This window comes from Rattus norvegicus, chromosome 5, assembly GCF_036323735.1.
Source record: "Rattus norvegicus strain BN/NHsdMcwi chromosome 5, GRCr8, whole genome shotgun sequence".
NCBI classification, from domain to species: domain Eukaryota; kingdom Metazoa; phylum Chordata; class Mammalia; order Rodentia; family Muridae; genus Rattus; species Rattus norvegicus.
Window position 1 is genome coordinate 21,473,459 of NC_086023.1, and position 22,906 is coordinate 21,496,364.

At 43.1% G+C, this 22,906-nt stretch overlaps 1 protein-coding gene across 3 annotated transcripts in view; it reads left to right on the forward strand.

The window, feature by feature from the left end:
- Positions 1–22,906, forward strand: part of Lyn (LYN proto-oncogene, Src family tyrosine kinase) — a 115,971-nt gene that overhangs the window by 36,332 nt on the left and 56,733 nt on the right. Inside the window, exon 1 of one of the 3 annotated variants that reach the window (XM_006237834.5) lies at positions 784–20,520. The exons of the other annotated variants lie outside the window; for them this stretch is intronic. The gene's annotated coding sequence lies outside the window, so the exon portion shown is untranslated. Of the gene's footprint in view, positions 1–783; positions 20,521–22,906 lie in introns of those variants that run through there. 3 annotated transcript variants of the gene reach the window in all.

Consider the following 22,906-nt stretch of genomic DNA (forward strand, 5'->3'; position numbering starts at 1 on the left):
TTGTATCTGCACAGCATTCCACTCCTCACCATAAAGAAATATGTGTGAAGTTCTGTTGTTGTTTCATGTGGCTTTGAGGCATGCATTCTGTGTCGATGATGTGTTTAATGTGGATTGAAACATTTATCTTTCCAATTTCAACATATATGGAGTTACCCTGCTTTCTAACTTTAAAATTGTGCTTAAAATACTACTTTTAGAGTTATAAGTCCTACTTCTGAAGTTTGTTAGACTACATGCTGTGGGTGATTCCTCACGGTGTGGTCTGAAAGGGTGCGTGTGTATGAGCACAGACCTTCAACAGAGAGGGCATGTAGCACAGTTTGTGACTTGGACAGTTGTTCCAGATATGTATCCTTCCTTTGATGATAATTCCCGAGTGCCAGATGTTGAGGAAGAGATAAATCTCTCCTCATGTTTGCTTTTGGCAGAATCTATCTACCCATTGCTCATGCCAGGGCAGAGCACAGGCAGACCTCTGTTGGCTCCAGACTGGATATTTATGAAAATGATGAACCATACTGAAGTGCAGCTTTGGGCTGTGAGCATGTAGTTATTTGGATGTGGCCAGAGTGTGTTGACCTTTATGCTCTGATTTGATAGAAGAATAGAGTGGAAATAGACCTACCTGATGCTCAGAGGTGTGGCTGTGGGGGGGAACATAGGACTTTGTTAGGCTATCAGGTTGAAAGTCCTGGACTCTGGTGGCTTTATAAGGAGAGAGGGAGGGAGAAGGAGGAGGGGAGAGGGGGAGAGAAAGAGAGGACTAGCTACATGTGGTCCTTGTCTCCCACTTTCTGTTTCACACTATCTTGGAACTCTGGCTGCCAAAAGCCCATGACCATATGTGGCCCCTTGAATTGGACCTTAAAAATTATAAGACAAAATTAGCTTTTTTTCTTCAAAGGTTACTCAGCCTCAAATATTTCAGTGTAGTAATAATAGAGGGAGGACTATATATGGGTTGCGTGTGTGTGTGTGTGTGTGTGTGTGTGTGTGTGTGTGTGTGTGTAACATTAGACAGAAAAGCAAAATATCAGCTTATCAGATTCCTGTTAATTTAGAGTAATGGTTAAGATCAGAAAGAATTATTATTCTGACAGTTCTTCTTTGATGGTGGATAGGACAACCCAATATGCAGAGACGAGTAAGAAGAAAGAAAAGGAATTTCTCAGTCTGTGTACCGCTGCCCTCCACTTACTGGGGATGGTGATACCGTCAGCCCATCTTGCAGGTTTTTACTCCTATGTCTTCTTTTGTGTCTAAGAAGTGAAAATTACCACAGATTCAGAGAGTCAGAGATTTCTGAGCTGCAAGGGATGGATGAGTACTGAGGTCACCCAGTTGTTTTACAACTTCTGGACTCTAGAATTCAGAATGTATTTAGGTTGCTCAGAGGTAAGGCTGTGAGAGATCCCCCAGGCTTCCTAGGTTGAGGTTACCAGTTTGTCAAGTGTAACTGTGCATTAAGACTAATTTAACGGAAATGACATGTGTACTCGTAGAAGGCCTTTGGGTTTCTACCGAAACCTCCTCTGGCTAGCTTTAGAGAAAATGAGGAATTTATTGAAAGGAAGCTGAAGTTTTGCAAACAATTGCACAAAACTAAAGGAAGAACTGACCAAGCAAGTCTGTGATGGGAAAGGACCTGCAGGGGTGTGGTGTTACCAGAGTGCTTGGAGCAGATGTCTCTGTCTCTCTGATCTAAATAGGAGACTGTTGTTTCCTTCCACACAGGCCTCAGCATAAGCAGGATGTGCTGAAGCAAGCCTCTCCCACCAGGGCATCCCCCAAAACACCATCCTCTTACCCAAATTTTTTTTGGCCTGGGGTGGAGCCAGGACTTGTGCATTTATCTTAAAAGATCTGGTGTTATTCAGATACAGGGCTAAAACAAAGGCTCTTGGTCTTCTGCACTGACAGAGGATGTTCTGTTTTAACCAGGTTGGCTAAAAAAAAGATGTCTCAATGGATTAAGGATAATGAATCTAGCAAAGATGAATATTTGTAGGCCAGTGCATAGAAGACATTCACAAGAATTCTCCTAGATTATGTGCTTAGTAGATGTTCTGGAGATATATATATTCTTCAATTCTCATAGAGTTGTTAGCAATATCCATACTCTCCAAACGAGTTAGCTGAGGCTGGGGGATTACGTGACTTCCCAAAGTTTAGGCTTACGATTTATTAGATTTTGGTCACCACTCTCAGCAAACACAACTATTGCGATACCCAATAGAATTCTGACCCATTCTTTCTGGTTGGTGCCCATGAAGGACTATGCAGGGACTTTGGCAAGAATTCTCTGCCTGCACGGAGGCTAATACTAGGTGTACAGGTTTCCACAGCCAGACATTTCTTGATGGCAGACATTTCTGACATCAAGGATTTTAGACGTGTGACCAAGGCAGAGCGCATCTTTGCAGAATCCATGAGAGAAAAAAAATCTCAAGTACAGGAAGAAAGGTGGACCAGGCTGGGTCTTCAGGGCTGATTAAGGGGAAATATGAAAAATGTTTGAGTGTGGTTAGCCATAGTTGTTTTCTTTTTAAGAGGAGGAGGAAGTTGGGCTTGCAGTTCGGTGGTAGAGAGCTTACATTGCTTGCATACATCCTGAGTTCCATCCCTGAGAACAAAAGACCAAAATAAACAAGAAACAGTGACATTTTGATCTTTGTCTTGTTAGAAGTGGAGATCCAATTGAGTTTGTACGTTTCGAGAGTTTGGTGAGTCTAGGGTGAAATATAAATTTAGTAACCTGGTGAAAGCATGCTTTTGGTGAAGGAAATGGAACAGATGGATGGATAGCATGTTAGAGCCCAGATTGGTTCCCTTGTAACCTCCACAGAGAAGAGAGAAAAAAGGATAGGCCTCACCGAAACAACTTCTGCCTGAGTGATTTGGAAATAGGCTGATTTCAGCAGGAAGGGATGGTGTAGACAGCAGGCAACTGTGAGTTCTCTAAAGAATTAATCCCTTTGGGTTTAATCATTAGGCAAATTTAGCTTCCTGGTTTCAAAAAGAGAAAACATACCCACACACAAAAAAGAAAAACTAGGTCCCCTGGGAACAAGTAGCTTCCTCCTCTTAGGGCTGCTTGAAAGAAGTTCCTTTCCTACTCAGCGTGAAGCAGTCTGGGGAGGCAGCCAAGAGGCCATGGGGTCCCAGGGAGGGAAGATGTGCTTCTGGGGGTGAGAAGCTGAACACACTGGCTGCAGTGGCAGGCTTGGAAGACTGAGGGCTGAGAGTCAGCTTGTGAATTCTGCATCCACAGAAACAAAAGGGAGGGCTCCTGCAGCTGGGCCCCCTGTCTTCTGATGCTTGCACTCACACTTACCAAGACCTAAGGGTACAAAGTAGATCTCTCTCTCTCTCTCTCTCTCTCTCTCTCTCTCTCTCTCTCTCTCTCTCTCTCTCTCTCTCTCTCTTTTCCTCTCTCTCTGCTTCCCTGTGGGCAGAATCAAGAAGAAATGTGAAAGCCAGTTGAAAAAAGAACAATCTATAAATATGAAATGATTTCCTGCCAAGTGTTTGATCATGAACTGTAAACACAGGGATGCCATCCAGCTGAAGAGTCACCTGGAGCCAGTGTGAGCCAAAGATCTGAAATTTCAGCCACTCAATTTCACGAAAAGGAACTGAGGGCTGGACCAGGAGCATATTCCGAATCACTGAGTGCTGGGACAGTCAAAGTGCTGCCATCGTTCACAGCATTTCTTTTTCAGGCATGAAATATGTCATTTCTAGACACTTTGATATGCATGCAATTGACATTAAAACTACTAGCATATTTATGCTGTTCTTGAAAATCATTTTATTACTTGATGTGTGCACATGTTTTCCCTGCATGCATGTATGGTTACGGCATGTGTGCCCTCGGACACCACAAGAGGGCATCAGATACCTGGAATTCGGTTACAGATGGTTGTGAACTACCATATGGTTGCTGGGAATTGAACCCTGGTCCTTTGGGAAAGCAGCCAGTTTTCTTAACCACCAAGCCATCTCTCCAGCCCCAGTATATGGGGAGTGTACAAGATCATAGATTTCACTATGAGACTTACACACACACACACACACACACACACACACACACACACACGCATACCCTTTCCCATGCCGTCCCCTCCATCTTCTTGCCTGCCCCACCCCCAACCGCTTCCCAAAGCCCTTAGGACGTTTCATTTAATGATTTTGTTTGTTAAAAAAAAAAAGTCACAGGAGCCTCTCTTCCTTCAAGTGTGATTAAGTCACTCTGCTCTGGCTTTAAGGGACCAGGAAGGAAGCTGAGACACAACCCATTGTTTACCTACTTGTGAGAATCATTTAACATCTGGTATTTTATTTAGTTCTCACAGTAACCTTTGGAAGAGTGGAATTATCTAATTTCACAGATGAAGTAAACACATATTAAGAAACTTTTCTAGTGCTTATGTGTCTACTAAAAAATGGAAGGTCCAGGTTGGACCCAGTTTCCCCCATACTATTGTCTTTTTCTGCTTTATGTCAGGGAGATGGTTGTTTTAAAGTGAGAGTCTTTTAGCCCAAATCCTTTGAGTGACTCCCAATTCCTAATGAAGTGGGTGGGATTTGGCTCAGTTTGTGGTGTAGTTGTGTCTGAAAGTAAAATAACCTTGAGAACTAATATTTATTGATCATTTATAATAAACCAAAAAAAATATGGCCAAAAGGAGTGGGTTCTACTTATATGCTTGTTATAAACCACAAAACATAGTTTATAGAATTTCTAAGTCCTCTTTGATTCAACAAATGGTGCTTGGCCACTGCCTTGTTGACCAGGTAGCCATTGGCCTCCTTTCTCTGTTTAAGGTACCGACAATTGTTTGCCCAGTAGCCTAGAAATTAGTGATTTTGTTTGTGTAAGAGGCCAAGATGCCTCTCTTCACTTAAGTATGATGATGTCACACAGGTGACAGAGGTGACGTTGTGTCTGCCCCCCAGGGTGTGTGCAGTGGAGTTGAGGAAAGAGTTGTACCTGCGTCCAATGCAGAGGACTCAATGCACACGGAAAGTCTCATTGTGAGTTATTAATGGCGGGACTCGTAACTGAGGAGAAAAGAGATAAGAGGCAGAGGAGTACATGAGTTGTGGAAGGCCAGCTAGTCAGACTTTGCATTTGGTCTGGCAGGCTGGTCAGATTTGCCTACATGGGAAGAACTTGCTAAAATAGATATGGGGAGACAAGATGACCGCCACGTTCATCAGTTGTGTCCCTGACAGAAGTTTTCTGCTGGAGCCACGCAGATGTAGGCTGGAGAGAGGTACTGCCAGACCGTGAGCATGTGAGCGTGTACTCCTGGCAAAGAAAGACAATGCTCTTAGATCTAATGAGAGGTGACAGTGAGGATAATATTGAATGCTTATTACACATTTATCCTATCAAATGGCCTTTATTGTACAATGTCTATAGAATGTCTAGAATGCCCATCTTTGACAAGTCAGCAATGCACACTACTGACAGAAAGCCTGGCTGTCATGGACCTACATTTACATGACAGATAAAATAGGTAAATTCTTGGGCTAGTGTCACAGAAGAACAAAGAGAGCTATGAGTCGGGAGAGCACTCGGAAGAGGACATCACATTTCTAAAGCTTGTTTCTCTGTGTGTCCTTTGTACTAAACCAGAAAGGTAAGAGATGGGAGGAAGTGTCTGAAGAATTTTAAATGTAAACTAATGTTCCTAGTCAGAACCACAGTACAAGGGCAGAGGGAAGACCAATGCCATAGGGACCAGCTGGTGGACAACCTCACCTCTAAATAGATCCTATAATCATTAATATCAAGGAAATCTGCTGGGGAAAAAATAATGTAGGGAAGAAAATCAAAATATACCATTTTCTCATGCATGTCTTCCCAGAGCTCAGAACCCAAGTGTAAGTCTATCACAGAATTGACAGGACCTCATGAGGTTAGATTTGACTAGAAAAATGCAACCCTGCATGGTTGGGGCTTCCCATGCTGAGTGGTCAGTACAGTGAGGAATTTAATAAACAATGAGAATCAATAGAATTTTGTGATATGCTGTCGAAGTACATAGGTAAAGTAAATAATGTCAAAGGATTTCTTACCAGGAGTAAGTGTCACAGGCCTTTAATTCCAGCACATGGAATGCAGAGGCCAGCCTGGTCTACAGAGTGAATTCCAACAAGGCTAGTGTGACACAGAGAATCCCTGTCCAAAAAAAGAAAGAAAAACAGAAAAAAAATCTTTCAAACTTTCAACATGTTACAGAGGTACAAAGCATTGTATTTTATCTTAGTCTTGGAATTTTTATGGTAATATTGCATGACGTTTGCTTGTGTTTTTGTGTTCTTTAAACATTAAAATTTTCCTTTTAATTTTATCTTACTGTTTTTAAAATGTCTGTCTTTCTGTCTTCCTTTCTTCCTCCCTCCATCTCTTTCTTTCTTCCTTCCTTCCTTTCTTCCTTTCTTTCTTTCTTTCTTTCTTTCTTTCTTTCTTTCTTTCTTTCTTTCTTTCTTTCTTTCTTATTAATTACTTATGAGATAAGCTGGCCTTAAATTTAAATAGCAGAAGATGACACTGAACTGATCCTCCTGCCTCTACCCCAGGCACTGGGACCACAGACATGTACATCCCACTGAGCAAGTTTTACATTTTATAAGAAAACATGGTCTAAAACTGATTGACAGTGTTCCCTAAAGTATTAGTCCCTGGGAAAGCCAGGAACGTCTCTGTCTGGACTGTAGACAATGCAGAAAGTGAAGGCAGGATCGCTCAGTGCCAGCTCCTGCCCTCAGTGCTGGCTGGTGGTCACACACACATGCTGTGTGTTCCTGACACCATACACAAGGTATACAGCCTCTGTTCACACAGGCTCACTGCTCTCTCTCCCCGGTACTTAGCCACTCTTGGCTCATGGTCCTCTGCCTTCAATTTTCTTTTTTCTAGTAGTCGTAGAATGAAAGAAACTCTGAGTAGTGAGGTCCAAAAGCGGAGTAAGTTTTGGATATAAGGACACAGTGCTGTTTGAAAAGTTGTCATACATTGGAAGGAAACATCCTATTTCTGTTATATTTTCAGAGTCACAGTCACTCACAAGCGGGTCCCGTGTACCTTGCCATGACACTTCTCAGACCTTTGGAATGCTACTCCATGTCACTGTCCTGTTTCTCTGTTCCATGTTTTTGCAGTTGACACTTGCTGCTTTTGAGTCACATCAGACACAGCCAACTTGGTCACCCACAGCTAAGAGGTGGGTGAGGGAAGCTCACACAGCTGAGCCAGTGCTGGAACCAAGCCTTCGAGGCATTTCCCCTGAAAGCTTCAAGTTCCCTACAGCATTCTGTGATGTCACTTGGTGCCCTGAGGTGGCACCAAGAGTCACCCTTTTGTACCATCTCTTGTTGTGGCTCTTTTTGGCCTCATTTTTAAGAGGAACAGCTCTGGACCTGCCCAGGCCTTTGCTTCTTTTCCATTTAAAACTCCCAGGGTCTGTTAAAGTCTCTTCAGAACACTGTGGTGTCCTGCACTGCATCGCTTAGCCGAGTAATAAAACGCCTTGCTAAGCTTTGAGAATCTTGGGAGAGGTTCATGGCCTAGGGTTAACCTCCATACTTTACCACATACTCACGAGTGTGCCTCAAGAAAGAAAGCCTTCCTGTGTCCTTCCCTGCTTTCAATATTTTTGGACCCAGCACCATTCAGTGGCCTTTGAGCTGAGACCACCCTGTTCCCATCTGAGGGAGGGAGCACTAGACATCAGGTCACCTACAGGTATGGGACTAGTTCCTGTTTCAGGACAACCTCAGGGGCCACCTTGGGTGCAGGTGAATTAGATAAATTTGTATTTTATTTAGAACCTCTAAAACCAGTTTTGGTTTCAGGGTTTTTTGGGTTTTGGTTTTTTTTTGGTTTTTTTTTTTTTGGTTTTTTGAGACAGGGTTTCTCTGTGTAGCTCTGGTGTCTTGGACTCTGTGTAGACTAGGCTGGTCTTGAACTCACAGAGGTCTACCTGCTTATTCCTCCCGAGTGCCTGGAGTAAAGGCATGTGTCACCACACCTGACATAACCATGTCTTTTTAAGTGTAAAAGACTGTAGCTCATGTGGATACCGTGATAATGAAAAAATAAAGAAAAATAAAAACTGACCTATCATGGGAGAGTAAGGGTTAAGATTTTTGTTTCAGTTTCCTTGGCTCTTAACATGCCTTGTAACTTTTTTATGGAAACATAATGTATATTATATTAAAACACTTTTGAACAAAATTTAATTAAATATTTTTAGTTAATTATAGTTCTTTTAGCATTCTTAAACATGTATCAAAATATATAGTGCCCCACAAATAAGAACAATTTTTATGCTTTGTGTACTATCAATTATTATTATTAAAATTATTATTAATTATTTTTATTTTACTCTTAGAAATTGAACCCAGGACCTTGAGCATTTGGAACACCACTGAGCACATCCAGCCCTGATAAAATTAATTAGAAAGTAGTTCTTAGATCAGTCAAAGGAAATACCCAATTTATTTATCAAGGAGATGACTCAGTGAATAAAGTGTCCAGGCTAGATTGAGAAACTGAGTCCCAGCATTCCTGCATCAAGAGTGGAGCAGAGACAGGAGAATGGCCAGAAGTTCATGCCAGCCAGCTTGTGGCCCCGAGAAAAAGGAGCATGAGACTCCAACAGACCTAAGGTCAACAGATACACACACACACACACACACACACACACACACACACACACACACACACACGACAGAAACAAAGACAAAAACAGAAAGAGATTTAAAAATTCCAGAACAATAAACCAGGCAGTGGTGGCACAGGCCTTTAATCCCTACACTTGGGTGGCAGAGGCAGGCAGATCTGAGTTCAAAGACATCCTGGTGTACAAAGTGAGTTCCAGGACAGCCAGGGCCACACAGAGAAACCTTGTCTCCAAATTTTAAAATATATATAAAAAAGTAGTTTCTCCCCCAGGTTACAAACTGCTGGTAAAGTCCTGTTCACTACATGAGTTGATAAATTATCTGAACAATCTCAAGGCTACATTATCAAATGCACTTTCTTTATTGTTTTTATAAGCCCCATCTAATTGCATGTTTTATTTCATATAAACAACTATGGGCATATTAGGAATAATGACTATCATTAAGCATTAATAGTGCTCCCCACTCTTATCTCAAGCTAAAAGTGCAGATGCTTGAGAATTGTCTCAAGAAGAATCAGTGAAAGTCTACTTCGTCCCCCCACCTTTCTTCCTCTCCCTCCCCTCCCCTTACATTCAGCCCAGGGGTTTCAGAGCAGGCCAAGTAGCCCTGTGACCTTGGTAATTGCAAGGCTATTGGGTGTTGAGGGGCACATGCTGTGCTATAGAACTTTCCTTGTAGAAATGCTTTTAGCTAATAGTCTTTGTAAAATTCCTTTCTTTAAAACTTGATTTAAAAGTTTTCAGATTGTGACCTATTCTGTCAGAACATATTAAAGGCATTAATGGAGTAAGGGCCAGTTTTAGAATTGTAGAAAACTGAGCAGAAAGCACAGAGTCCCTGTACAGCTCTCACCAATCCTCCTCCCACTCACCAAATTCCCGTAAGAGCATCTAGGGGTTGGTTAGAGTTGATGACAGTTCCGTCCAATACATTGTTACTGCAGGTCCACAGTTGTCACTTTTTTTGTTTGTTTGTTTGGTTTAGTTTTTTTGTTTTGTTTTTTGTTTTTTGTTTTTTGTTCTCCCCATTCCCCAAGAAGGGTTTCTCTGTGTAAAAACCCTGGCTGTTCTAGAACTCACTCTGTAGACCAAGCAAGCCTCCAATTCACAAAGCTCCACCTGCCTCTGCCTCCCGAGTGCTGGGATTGAAGACGTGCACTACACGTCCAGCATGACATTGGCACTTTTCATGTTATATGTTCGTTCTCACTGTTCTTGTTATATATTCTATGGATTTTGAAAAATACATAATAAAATGTTTCCACCATAAACTTCATGAAATAGAGTCAGTAAAACATCCCAGTTGGACTGCTCATCCCTTCCTCCTCTCAGCCCCTTGACAAACACTGACCCTGTTTTTCAGTCTCTGTTCTCTGCCTTTTCCCAACTGTCATGTGGTTGGAGTACACATTGGGGAGCCATCTCTCATGGGTTTATTTCCTTAGTAATAAGCAGTAACTGCACCTCCGTGGATATCTTGGTTGCTTCTACATTGTTGTCGATTATGAATAAAGGTACTATTAACATCCCTGCGCAGATTCTTCAGCGTTCTAGCATAACTACCAAGGAGTGGGATTGTTGGACCACACAGTAAGAAAACCCTTAAAACCATGGGTTGTTCTCTATGTTGTTCTCAGCAGTGAGACAATCCTGCTGCTCCTCATCCGCCCAGACAACGGGTGGTGTTGGTATTTTATGAGCTAGCCGGTTTCATACATTCATGGATGTCTCATTATTGTTTTAATTTACAGTTCCTCATTACATAATGTGGGGTATCTTTTCATGGCCACCTGTATGCCTCTTTATTTTTTAGTCTCACTTTTTGAAGAGGGCATCAGATCCCATTACAGATGGTTGTGAGCCACCATGTGGTTGCTGGGATTTGAACTCAGGACCTCTGGAAGAAGAGTCAGTGCTCTTAACCACTGAGCCACCTTTCCAGCCCCTTTTTATTACCAAGGGGAACTCTTGAAACTTAGAGAACGACTCGTGGAAATCGGTTTTCTCCCTTCCACCATATAGTATCAAAGGACCAAGTTCAAGTCTTCAGGCTTGGACACATGTGCTTTTGCTCACTGAAGTGCCTTGCTGGCCCCTAGCCCCTGTAGACTTTTGGAGTTTTTTTGGGTTTTGTTGTTGTTATTGTTGTTGTTGTTGTTGTTGCTGTTGTTTTTAGGTAAGGTGTTTGCTAAATACTTTCATACATTTTTAATATATTTAATATATTTTTAATAATGGGTTACTTGTTTTCTCAGTATTGATTTTTTTAAGAGTTCCTTTTATAATTTGATTGCCAGCCTTTTACTAAAAAAGAACTTTTAAAAAGATTTTTTTTTTCCTGTTGTGGCTCAGCTTTCTTTTCCTTGTTTCTTTGATGTTTCTTTTTTTGAGATAGGATCTTACCAAGTTGCCCTGGAGCTCTAAGTAAACCAGACTGGCCTGGAAGTCCCAGGGATCCAGCTGGAGCTGCCTTCCGAGTGCTAGGCTTAAAGATATGCACCGCCCTGCTTCTCCATCCTTCGCTTTCTTTAATGCTGACTTTTGCAGAGCAGAAGATTTTAATTTTAATAAACTTCAACCATTTTTCTTTTGGATCTTAAAATTCAGCACCAGCCCATGTCCTCCTGTATTCTTTTTTTTTCTGTATTATCTTCTAGTTTTGCATTTTACTTTAGATCTGTGATTGAGACTGGAGTAAGGCTTGGGTCTGGGTCATTATCCTCGTCAACCCCATTATGATGTTCTGTTGCTCTATACTGATTGTTGACAAGATACCCTCTGTTTACCGCCGAACCACCTTTATTCCTCTGCCAGAGACTGGCTGGTTACGTGTGTGTGATTCCATTTCTGTGTACTATGTCATTTTAAATGAGTTTTTAGTTTCTTTTAGTGAAAATGAAATCTGAGTTGCTAATCTTGGTTTGGCTGTGGGGACCTTTGGCTGTGCTGTGAGGGGAAATAGATACACTGAGTCATTCATAGGCCCGTTGGGTCACTCATACTGTTCTATCATTAGCCCCTGAGACTCTTTATACTAAGACCACAGGCAGGCTGGCAGTATTGTTACTGAACATTTCAAAATCCATTTCAGCCTTCATTAGGCCTACTGATCTTGAAGATGAGCTCTCTGTCAGAGTGTCAGACATCTGTTTAGACGGGTCCTCTCATCATGCTTCTTCTATATTAAACTCATCGTTTACTGAAGAACAAGAGAACATATTTGTTCTGTGCAGTCTATAACATGAATGTTAATACTTGAGGGTTTCTGTCAATCAGTAAAATGGCAGCATTCAGTCAGGCAGGTTTCATCGAAGGACATCACGCAATGTCAAGAGACATTTGTGGTCATCACAAACGGTCGTGGCGTGGGGGGGGGGGGGGGATGGAGAACTTCAGTAAGTAAGAGCCAGGCCTGCTACAGAAGATCCTGCACTGTACAGGACTGCCTCCTCTTCAGCTATTGTCCTGCTTGAACTGTTCGGATTACAGAGGCTGAGAAGCACTGCCTTCCTCGTTAGGTTGGCCTCTAGATGAGTATGAGTTGTATGGATTTGCTGTCCACACCTAACAACTGTGCAAACACGGGCACATCCAAAGTAACACCAAGTCATCTTTCAGTTTCCCTATTTCCTGCTCTCATCTGTTACATCCATTTTGTGTTGGGGTTTAACTATTTATGTGAGACAGAGTCAACCATTGTGTATGTTTCTAAACATAGATGGCTGGACTGTTGGTCATAAAGTCTGAGTCCAGAAAGAAAGCTGATGCTTTACTGGTGCATCTTGGTTTGTTGTGTGATTCTGGTCCTGCCTTTAATTTCCCCCTTAAGACCTTCAGTTGGCTCATTTCCCTGTGCATATATGTTTTCATGAGCTCATCCTCTCTTCATATTGTTCCTTTTTGTTAAAAGAAACAAAATTTTAAAAAATCCTCGGTTTCAGTCATCCACTGTTGTCTTCCTCAGTGAGATTGCCAGGGAGAGTTCTGCAAGTGGGAAAGTCAAATGGGAGGGGCTGCTTCCTGTATGCTGACCTGGGACCATCAGTCAGAACTGGGAGAGGTCTGTTGGTAGCTGGGCTCTGTCATATGCCGTCCTCTACCTGCTTCTGTGCAGCTACACCAGGTTTTTCTCTCTCCTCAGCTCATTCCAGGCAGGAAGCTTTTGCTTGACAACTTATTTTTGCTATGGTCCCTCTGAAATTCCCCATTGGACCCTCTCAGTCTTCCAGAGCACACTTGGGCTCATTGCCGGCATGGCCAGAGATTTTTCTAGAAAACTAGTAACAAATCGTCACAACTGAATTTCATTTCCTTTTAAATTCTCAGCAAGGCCGACAGCTCCAGCTGTACTCATCTATCCCAAATTATTCAGTCCTATAGACTACCAGAGCTGCAGGCCAGAAAATCCATAGTAGCTTTGTGCAGTCTCATTCAAATTATTTGATTAAAGATTTAATATATTTCCATTTAGTAGGTTATACATAAAATATATAGTGATCTATATAGAATGAGTATAGATCGTTATGTAACTTGTACGTAGTATATATAATAAATATATAACATAGATGCTGTGTATATTGTTTATATACACATACTTTATGTTCACATAGAATTTGGAAAGACAAAATTCAAAACTTATTATACAGGTTTCAGTGATTAAAATCAGATCATTAAGCTTTTCAACAAGCATATGTACTTGCTGGGCCATAGTACTGGATCCACCCTGCTGCCACCCCTGCTGCTGCTGCTTCTCCTCCTTCTCCTTCTCCTCCTCCTCATTCTCCTTCTTCATAAAAGATTTTTATTCATTCTTTGAGCATTTCACACATGTCTCCAGTGTATCTTGGTCACAGTCATCCTCTGCTCTTTCCCCTAACTCCTTTTCTATATCCTCCCCAATTTCCTGACCTTCGTTTTTTTCTTTTGAATAATCCAATGAGTTCAGTTCATGCTACCCACATATACCCACAAAGTTCGGTTGACCCAGGAGCCACACCCTTAATAAAAGATCCTTCCTGACCCCAGAAGCCATCATCTGCCAACAGCTCTTCAGTTAAGGTGGTAGCTTGTGAACCTTCCCCTCTCCGTATAGTGAGGCTGGCTGGCTTGATCTTGTGTGGGACTTGAGCGGACACCCATAGTGGCTATGCACCCATGAGTGTGTGGTCCTATCATGTCCAGAAGACAGTGTGGCTCTGGTGCTTCCTGTCCTCTGCTCTTAGACTCTTTCTATCTCATCTTCCATAGAGGGTGCTGAGCACTGGGGAAGGAATGTGATACAAATGTGTTCTTTGTGTTGAGCAGTCCACAGCCTAACTTGAGTTTTACAGTTACTTTTGCCAGAACTTCAAATGGGCATGTCCACAGGAATACATATTTTAGCAGTGAAAAAAATAAAATTTGAATTTTCAGAATGTTGGAAGGAAACTGGGCTGAAGAAGGAAGTGAACCAAAATTCCCAACACATACAACATGCTGAAACTTGGGTCCGTAGGAGGAGATGCCTTTAATCCCAGCACTCGGGAGGCAGAAGCAGGCAGATTTCTGAGATCAAGTCCAGCCTGATCTACAGAGCAAGTTCCAAGACAGCCAAAGAAACGCTGTCTTCTGTCTTGGGGTGGGGGAGGGGAGAGTAAGTATTCACTGGTGTGAAAGGTCAGCTCTATCCTGAGATGTGGAAGGAAGTGAGGGTGAGAGGAGGAACAGGAAGGAGAAGCAAAAGCCTACAGCGGCATATGAGATACAGTAAGCATACAGCCCTAAAGTGAGAGCCTTATCACCCTGAGAGCAAATGATCACAGGTCCCACGCACGATGTGAGACTGGATACAGCAAGAAACAGGCCAGCAATTTATCGAAGTATGCAGATCTCACACAAATACTTAAACTACAATTGCTGCTAAAAATCATTAATAAAGGACTAACAAGGTTTAATAATCCTCAACTTCTAAAAACATGGGACGCTCTGAGCCAGATGTGGTGGTGCACACCTACCACCCCACACTTGGGAAGCAGTGCCTGGGCTACATAGTGGGCCCTGCATTAACCTCCACCCAAGAGACACCCCATAATAAACCTCATAGAAATATTCAAGGAGACATGGCTCCGCAGTTAGACCATGACTCACTTCTGCAGAGGACCTGAGTTCAATTCACAGCAGCCATGTTGTGTGGGCTCACAAACTGCTTTTAACTCAAGTCCCAGGAATATCCATTCCTTCTGGCTTCTGTAGGCACATACACACACACATGTACACACCTACACACAGACACACACACACTCATATACATATCGAATTAAAAAAATAGACAAGAGCTTTTGAAAACCGGTTAAAATTGATAAGAATAACATTCTCAAGCTATTAAAATAACAACAACTCTCTTGCATCTAATATGAAAGTGCCTAAAACTTACAGTTGAAAATAGCAGGCATTGACGGGTCATCTTATAAACCAAAGTCCTAGGAGAACTGAGTTTTATTGAAATGAAGTGTGAGAACTGGTTGGCATTTCTATAATCAGTGGCCAGTTGTCTGGCAAGTAATTTCTGTGTGATACTGGAAATAGACCCCATAATAAATGTTCTTTTACACTGAACATTGTGTAATGCACCCCTCTAAGTAATTTTCCTAGAAATAATTTATTTGTTATTAAGTGTTAATGTCTGGCTAAGAGAGGCCCACACTATAGAAGACTTTGCTACATTGGCTAATCTGACCATGGCTGCCTCCTGCCCTGCCCAAAATTCACTTTAAGCTGAAGAAACGAGAGGCTGGAGAAAGTGGATTCCTTTAAGTGACTTAAGCTGGATTTAGAAGTCTTACTCACTACCCTTTCATTTCTTTGCTCACTCCTGTGATGATTGTCTGGTGTCCCCTCTGGCCTCCAGAATGGATAGCTTTTTCTTCAGAACGTTCATTCTTGAATGCCTTCTAGCAACTCCAGTGAAGCCGTGTTCCCAGAGATGCATTAAAGGTTCTGATAGGCAAAGAAGTTGCGGCATTCGTGTGCTGTAGTTTCAGCATCAGCGAGCTTCACATGCTCCTGTAGTCTGTCCACGGCATAGCTAAGTGGGCAGTTCTGGATCTATGGCTCTGTGTGAGTGCTGGGACACAGAATAAAGACATGATTTCAAATTCAGTAGACTGGATCGAAGATCTGACTTAGGTCTAAAAAAAACCTAAATTTTAAAGAAGGCATCAAGCATGTAGAACCTCTATCAGTTGCATTATTTTGGGATTAAAAGGAAACAGAAATAAAGAGGGAAGAAACCTGAAAATGGCAGTGCCCAGCTAAAATGTAATTCCAGCATTTGGAAAGTAGAGTCCTGAAGGTCAGTCACAACCTTCCTTCTCCCCCAGTATGCCAGCTCTAATGATACAGGCTTATAATCTCTCTCTCTCTCTCTCTCTCTCTCTCTCTCTCTCTCTCTCTCTCCCTCCCTCCCTCCCTCCCTCCCTCCTTCCCCTCCCCCCCTTCTCTCTCTCTCACACACACACCCACCCATAGTTCTCACTCTGAAAATAAAAGATTATCCTAGAACCAAATTTGGGTGACCGTGGCCCAGAAACACAGATTCAGGTTAACCCAAATTCAAAATTTTAATGTGGAAGCAGTTTCATGAAATTGTACCTCATTGCACCTCTCTGTGTACATCACAAGTTAGAGCAAGATGTAGGAAGCTTTCCAATAGGTCTGAGACACTGTCTGATGACGGCCATAGCTTTGGGAGTTGATGAGTAGTCTGCTAAGTGAATAAATTATGAAAGGTTTTTACCTATTACCCAAAGGTCCTTAGTTCTGATACAAAGGTGGTGAAGGAATGACTGGTCCAGGTGCTAAAGCTGGTGGGAGATAGGACAAGCTTCTGGATCTGCACCATTCCAACCTCCCGACCGCCTGCGGCTCTAATCAGTCGATCAATCTCAGCAGACGCAGCTTATTTCCTGGAATTCTCACCCAACACCAGCTACTCTGGAGGACTGTAAGTTCACAGTCAGCTTTCATTCCAGAGTTCAAGGCCACCCAGGACAATTCAGTGAGACACTATCTCAAAATACAAAGTAAAGGGTATCAAAGGACACAGGGTTCTCGTGCTCACACACAGCACCAGAGAAACCAGAGTTATTAAACACGCAGGCAGTTTCATTCAATGAAAGAAGCTGTCACGTGATATCCATCCAGAAGGCTGGGAATGGATTCGTTAATACCGGTTGATCTTTGCTATTCTGTAAGGCCAGCCTTCACTGAATCCCTCAGAATCCTGAGCTTTGTTTCCTGGTCAATTGAATCCATTCTTAGACTATACAAACCCTTCCTCCCCATGCCCAGACTCTGGAGCAATTTCTCAATCAATCCAAGCCATCCTCACGGAAAAGGTCACAGGTGCTCTCTGCTACAGAGTGGTACCTTGTTGGGATAATTGTCAGATGGAAACTTCTTTTTCTAAAGTTTTGCTGCATTTAAAGGTGTTTTAAAAAACCTCTAAGAGTCAGACTCCAGAAGTTTTGGCCGGGCAGCAGCTAAGTTGAGATGAACCCAGATTTCATTCTTACCTCACCTGGATTGTTTCCCTGTTGGCTGTGACACTTGCAGCCCCTCTTCCACTCCCGCTCCCCAAAAAAGGAGGATTGAAGATGAAGCTAGGGTTACAGTGTTTTCTTGGCATACTTGAAGCTTGAAACCCTTGGAACTACTGAAACTAATTAAGCTAGAAGTAAGCTTCACTGAGTCAATGTCTCATTTTAAGGTAGGGACATTTAAAATATATTTGATTTCTTATTTTCGGTTTTTGTTATATGGTTTGATTTTTATACATGTGTACAGGTGCCCTTAGGTGCCAGAAGCCAGGGTGGATTCCTGGAGCTTCAGTTACAGGAGATTGTGTGCTGTCTGACGTGGGCATTAGGAATTAAACCAGAACCCTCTCCCTGAGCACCAAGTACAATTAACTGCTGAGTCATTTTTCCATATCCCTTAGGAGGGGGGGCTTTTTTTTTTTTATTAACTTGAGTATTTCTTATATACATTTCGAGTGTTATTCCCTTTCCCGGTTTCCGGGCAAACATCCCCCTAATCCCTCCCCCTCCCCTTCTTTATGGGTGTTCCCCTCCCCATCCTCCCCCCATTGCCGCCCTCCCCCCAACAATCTAGTTCACTGGGGGTTCAGTCTTAGCAGGACCCAGGGCTTCCCCTTCCACTGGTGATCTTACTAGGATATTCATTGCTACCTATGAGGTCAGAGTCCACAGTCAGTCCATGTATAGTCTTTAGGTAGTGGCTTAGTCCCTAGAAGCTCTGGTTGCTTGGCATTATTGTACATATGGGGTCTTCAAGCTCTTTCAGTTCTTTCTCTGATTCCTTCAACGGGGGTCCTATTCTCAGTTCAGTGGTTTGCTGCTGGCATTCGCCTCTGTATTTGCTGTATTCTGGCTGTGTCTCTCAGGAGCGATCTACATCCGGCTCCTGTCGGTCTGCACTTCTTTGCTTCATCCATCTTGTCTAATTGGGTGGCTGTATATGTGTGGGCCACATGTGGGGCAGGCTCTGAATGGGTGTTCCTTCTGTCTCTGTTTTAATCTTTGCCTCTCTATTCCCTGCCACGGGTATTCTTATTCCCCTTTTAAAGAAGGAGTGAAGCATTCACATTTTGATCATCCGTCTTGAGTTTCATGTGTTCTAGGCATCTAGGGTAATTCAAGCATTTGGGCTAATAGCCACTTATCAATGAGTGCATACCATGTGTGTTTTTCTATGATTGGGTTACCTCACTCAGGATGATATTTTCCAGTTCCAACCATTTGCCTACGAATTTCATAAAGGCATTGTTTTTGATAGCTGAGTAATATTCCATTGTGTAGATGTACCACATATTCTGTATCCATTTCCATTCCTCTGTTGAAGGGCATCTGGGTTCTTTCCAGCTTCTGGCTATTATAAATAAGGCTGCAATGAGGAGGGGGGCATTTTTAAAGTCAAGTTCTCCTTCTGAAAGTTCTAACCAAAGAAGTGCACCATTTTAAAGTATCAAATTCTTGAGGCTGACGAAATGACACAGCAGTTAAGAGAGGCTCCCAGCATCCATGTTGAGTTGCCTCTGACTCCCTATAACTCAGCTTTAGGGTATCTGACCCCCTCTGCTGGCCTCTGAAGGCACTGCGCTCATATCCACGTGACCTATACACACACACACACACACACACACACACACACACACACACACACACACACACACACACTAAAGTCTCCTGTTCAGTATGTTTTCATATACTTTTCACAGTGCACACCATCACATCACCACTGCCTAATTCTGGAGCCATTGAGTTTTGTGTGTAGCTCTCTGCAGGACTTTATACACTGCAGTTCAGCCCCAGGAAAACCTACATTTTGTGTGTATGTTCTTTCCTCGGCCCTCTGAATAGCAGTCAGTGGGGTAAGCTTCTCAATTTGTCAGGAGTCTCTTTCGGTGGAACTCGGCTGTTTTCAGATGATTCCGTCTCTTTAGGACAGCAGCCTAGTCCTTTAGGCTTCTTCGCATTGCTTGCCAATCTGACACTGGGGTAGGGTGGTTCTCACACTGTCTGGGGAAGAAGTCTCATTCAGATTCTTACTGAGTTGGTCTTGGGCACGGAAGGCTATTGAGAGTTTACTGAGAACTGCTGATTTGGGGGAAGTCGTATACATACCGAAGACCTCTGGATTCCCCTGAAATACTTCCACAGACTCAGTGAGGAAAAATAAAAATAGACTTTTGTCTTGACATCCTTTGTCTTGACATGAGGAAAGAAACAGCAACTACTTCAAACTGCGTTACCTCACTTCTATATGTAAGATGTACACCCCAGTACATATCAGAGATTCTTAAAACAAATTCCTCTCTCATGACCCCTTTCCCAACTAACCACTAACAGAAGCAGTGTGTGGCATAATCCTGTGATTCCAGTGCTGAGAGATTAAGGAAAGCCTGGTGTGGTGGCACATGCCTATAAATAACCCCAGCACTGGGAGGTAGAAGCAGGCAGATCTCCGTGAGTTCAAAACCAGCCCGGTCTACAGAGTGAGTTCCAGGACAGTCACGGCTACGTACTGAGACCTTGTCTTAAAAAAAGAAGCAAGCAAAAAAAAAAAAAAAATAGACACAGAGACAGAGACAAAAAGACAGAGAGAGGGAGAAAGAGACCCACAGCAGAGACAGAGAGAGAGTGCGAGCTAGAAAGAGAGCGAGATGGGGGTGGGGGGGGGTGGTTAAGGGAGAAGAATTGAAAATTTGAGGCCAGCCTGGACTAAACAGTGAAACCTTGTCTTAGAAGAACCAAAGGACACCGTGTAATGTGGCTGTGGGCCGTGCAAATGCAGGCTGTATCCCAACCAGCCGCTCTTTCTTCTATTCCTTCTCTTCTCACTTTTTGTAAGTTCCAACTGCCTCTCTTCTCACCTCAGTCCCCTTACCAACACTATGGCTCACCCAGACCCCTCCGCCCCCACCCAGCCCATCTTGGTTCCTACTTATCCATCACCTATGACACTTAAGCCCTGGGGAGGGTCTGATGTTGCAATTGGACAAACAGAAGTCCAGTCAGCTATCTGGATGGACTCTAGGTCTGAAGGAGGAGCCTCCTCTTTCTCTCTTCACTTCCTGTCATGGGAGCTGGAAGGCAGCTAAGAAAGGGATTTTGAGACTGTCCAAGGGCTCCTCTTTCTGCTTCTGTGGACGGTTCTCAGGAAACACAAATGTTCTCAGTATCCATGTAGCATCCCCATCAGCAGAGCAGTACCGACTGACAGTTACTTCACAGCCCCAAATCACCCATCGAGACCACAGGTAAGGTTACCGACTCAGTCACTATGGTGGCCCTGGTTTTCTGGGATATGGATGGAAAGATCAGATTTGGAATGATTTTGGAATGATTACTGAGTTATGTAAAGAGGGTCTAGCAAGATGCTTTACGGCTCTGTTTTGCATGGGGTTTCCAAACACACTGTCAGAGGGCGTGTTCTGGTGGGGCCCTCTCTTCCTAAACTGGTTGTTGCATGTGCCTTTTTTTTTCCTCTTAAGTTTCATTTCTGAAAGTAGAAAGAGAAGTAATGGAAGGAGAGTGAGGATGGGGCATTGTTGTAGTGATCGGTCCCGTCAGTGACGCTTGAACCAAACTTAAAGCTGACTTGAGGCCCTTGATCGTGTGAAAGCTCGATGTCCCATTGTAGGGGAATACTGGGGCAATGAGGTGGGAGTGGGTGGGTGGAGGTGGGGACGCACCCTTATAAAAACAGGTGGAGGAGGGATGGGATGGGGCTTTGCAGAGGAGAAACCCGGGAAAGGGAATAACATTTGAAATGTAAATAAATAAGATATCCAATTAAAAAAAGCAAACAAACAAACAAAAAAAAACCTTTTAAAGGTTCTTGGGCTTCTGTTTTCTTTTCCTGTCTCTGCTCCTAACTCAGGAATCTCTCAGACATGAGGCCTGTCCACAGGCAGGCAAGGAGGCTGTGGTGGGTGTAAATCAAGTGCAGTTTTGAAGCCAGATGAAGCAAGTTCTGAGACTTTGGATGACCCGGAATGGGCCTTCCTGGGGCTGGAGTGACCATCCCTTTCTTTTCCACACCTTAGAGCCCTGTTTCCTCTGTGTTTGCCTTAAGGCAGCTGCTTGCTACAGTGCAAGGTTATGTAAGACGAAGTCAGACATCAGGGCTCCCAAGGAGCCTTTAGGTGAGAACTGTCTCAAGCTCTTGACCCTCCTGCCTAGTGCTAGGCTTTCGGTTCTGTGCTACTGCAGCTAGCAACACAGCTTATTTTCTATTAGTTTATAACGGCATAATATTTAGGTCATAAAGGGTCAAATCCTGCTGGTTTTGTCTTTAAATTTTAAGATGTGGGATTGCATGGATCCTTCGTAGACGCGTATTTGGTTATAATATTCATGACTATAGAGTGGAATAGACAGGAATACAATAGAAGAATACAATAATAGAACTAGAAAGATCTAGAATATTCAGATTTCCTCTCTCTCTCTCTCTCTCTCTCTCTCTCTCTGTGTGTGTGTGTGTGTGTGTGTGTGTGTGTATCTGTCTCTGTCCTCTGTCTGTCCTCCCCCCTCTGTGTGTGTGTATCTGTCTCCTCTCTCTGTCTCCTCTGTCTCTGTCTCTTCTCTCTCTCTCTCTCTCTCTCTCTCTCTCTCTCTCTCTCTCTCTCTTCCCCCCCTCCCTCTCCCTCTCCTTCTGACAGGGTTTCATTCTGTATCTCAGGCTGGCCTCAAACTCATAGCACCCCTTCTGCTCTAGCAATCTCAAGTGCTATGTTTATGAACATGAGATAACATGCAAAGACTAACAGATTCCTTAAAGAGGAACTGACATCCAAGTTCCTTTTTGGGGTCTAAGTTCTGTTGATGCAAACAATGAAAAACTTGTCACTTTGCCCTAATTTAATGAATTTCCCTAGTGGTGTCTGTTGGTTTCTGTTTAGAATATAAATAAAGTTGCTGTGAACATCCTGGGGTCCTCTGGGATTGCTGGAGCTCCCAGAAGCAGAGCCTAAGGTGTCCAGATGCATGGTGGCTTTCTTATTCTATAGACAGCAATCCTTAGGCATTATTACAGATAGAGCCTAAGGTTACAGGTTGATAACCATGAGCTACAGTCTGGTGGTTGTTGTTGTAAAAATATAAAAAATAAAAAATGCTGTCTGTTATCCCGCTCTAGATCTGGCACCACAGTTCCCCAAGACCAGCCGCCCCACACTCCCTTACACTTAAATCGCTACATGAAAGAACACACAACACAAGAACCTTTGACCCAATTGATAAGATATAATTGCCCACCTAAACATACAAAGCCCTGTACACATCCATCCCTTAACATTTGAAACAACCTGTAAAAGTACAGCGTGGAGTCTTAACCTCACCTGCCATTCTCCCCTCTCTCTCTCTCTCTCTCTCTCTCTCTCTCTCTCTCTCTCTCTCTCTCTCCCTCTTTCTGTTCCAGTCTCCTCCTCTTCCTTTAAACTTTTCTCCCACCCATCCTTCCTTCTCATCCAATGACAGGCCTCCTTCTATCCTGCTCCTGCCCTCACCTATATTTTATAAATTAAATGGGGAGAAGGTTCTGGTGAAGTCACCTGAGTTCTGAGCATGTGACTAGGCAGCTGTCCTTGGGGCAGAGGAATTAGCATCAAAATACAGATAACTCCAGGGCAAACCACAGCAGGC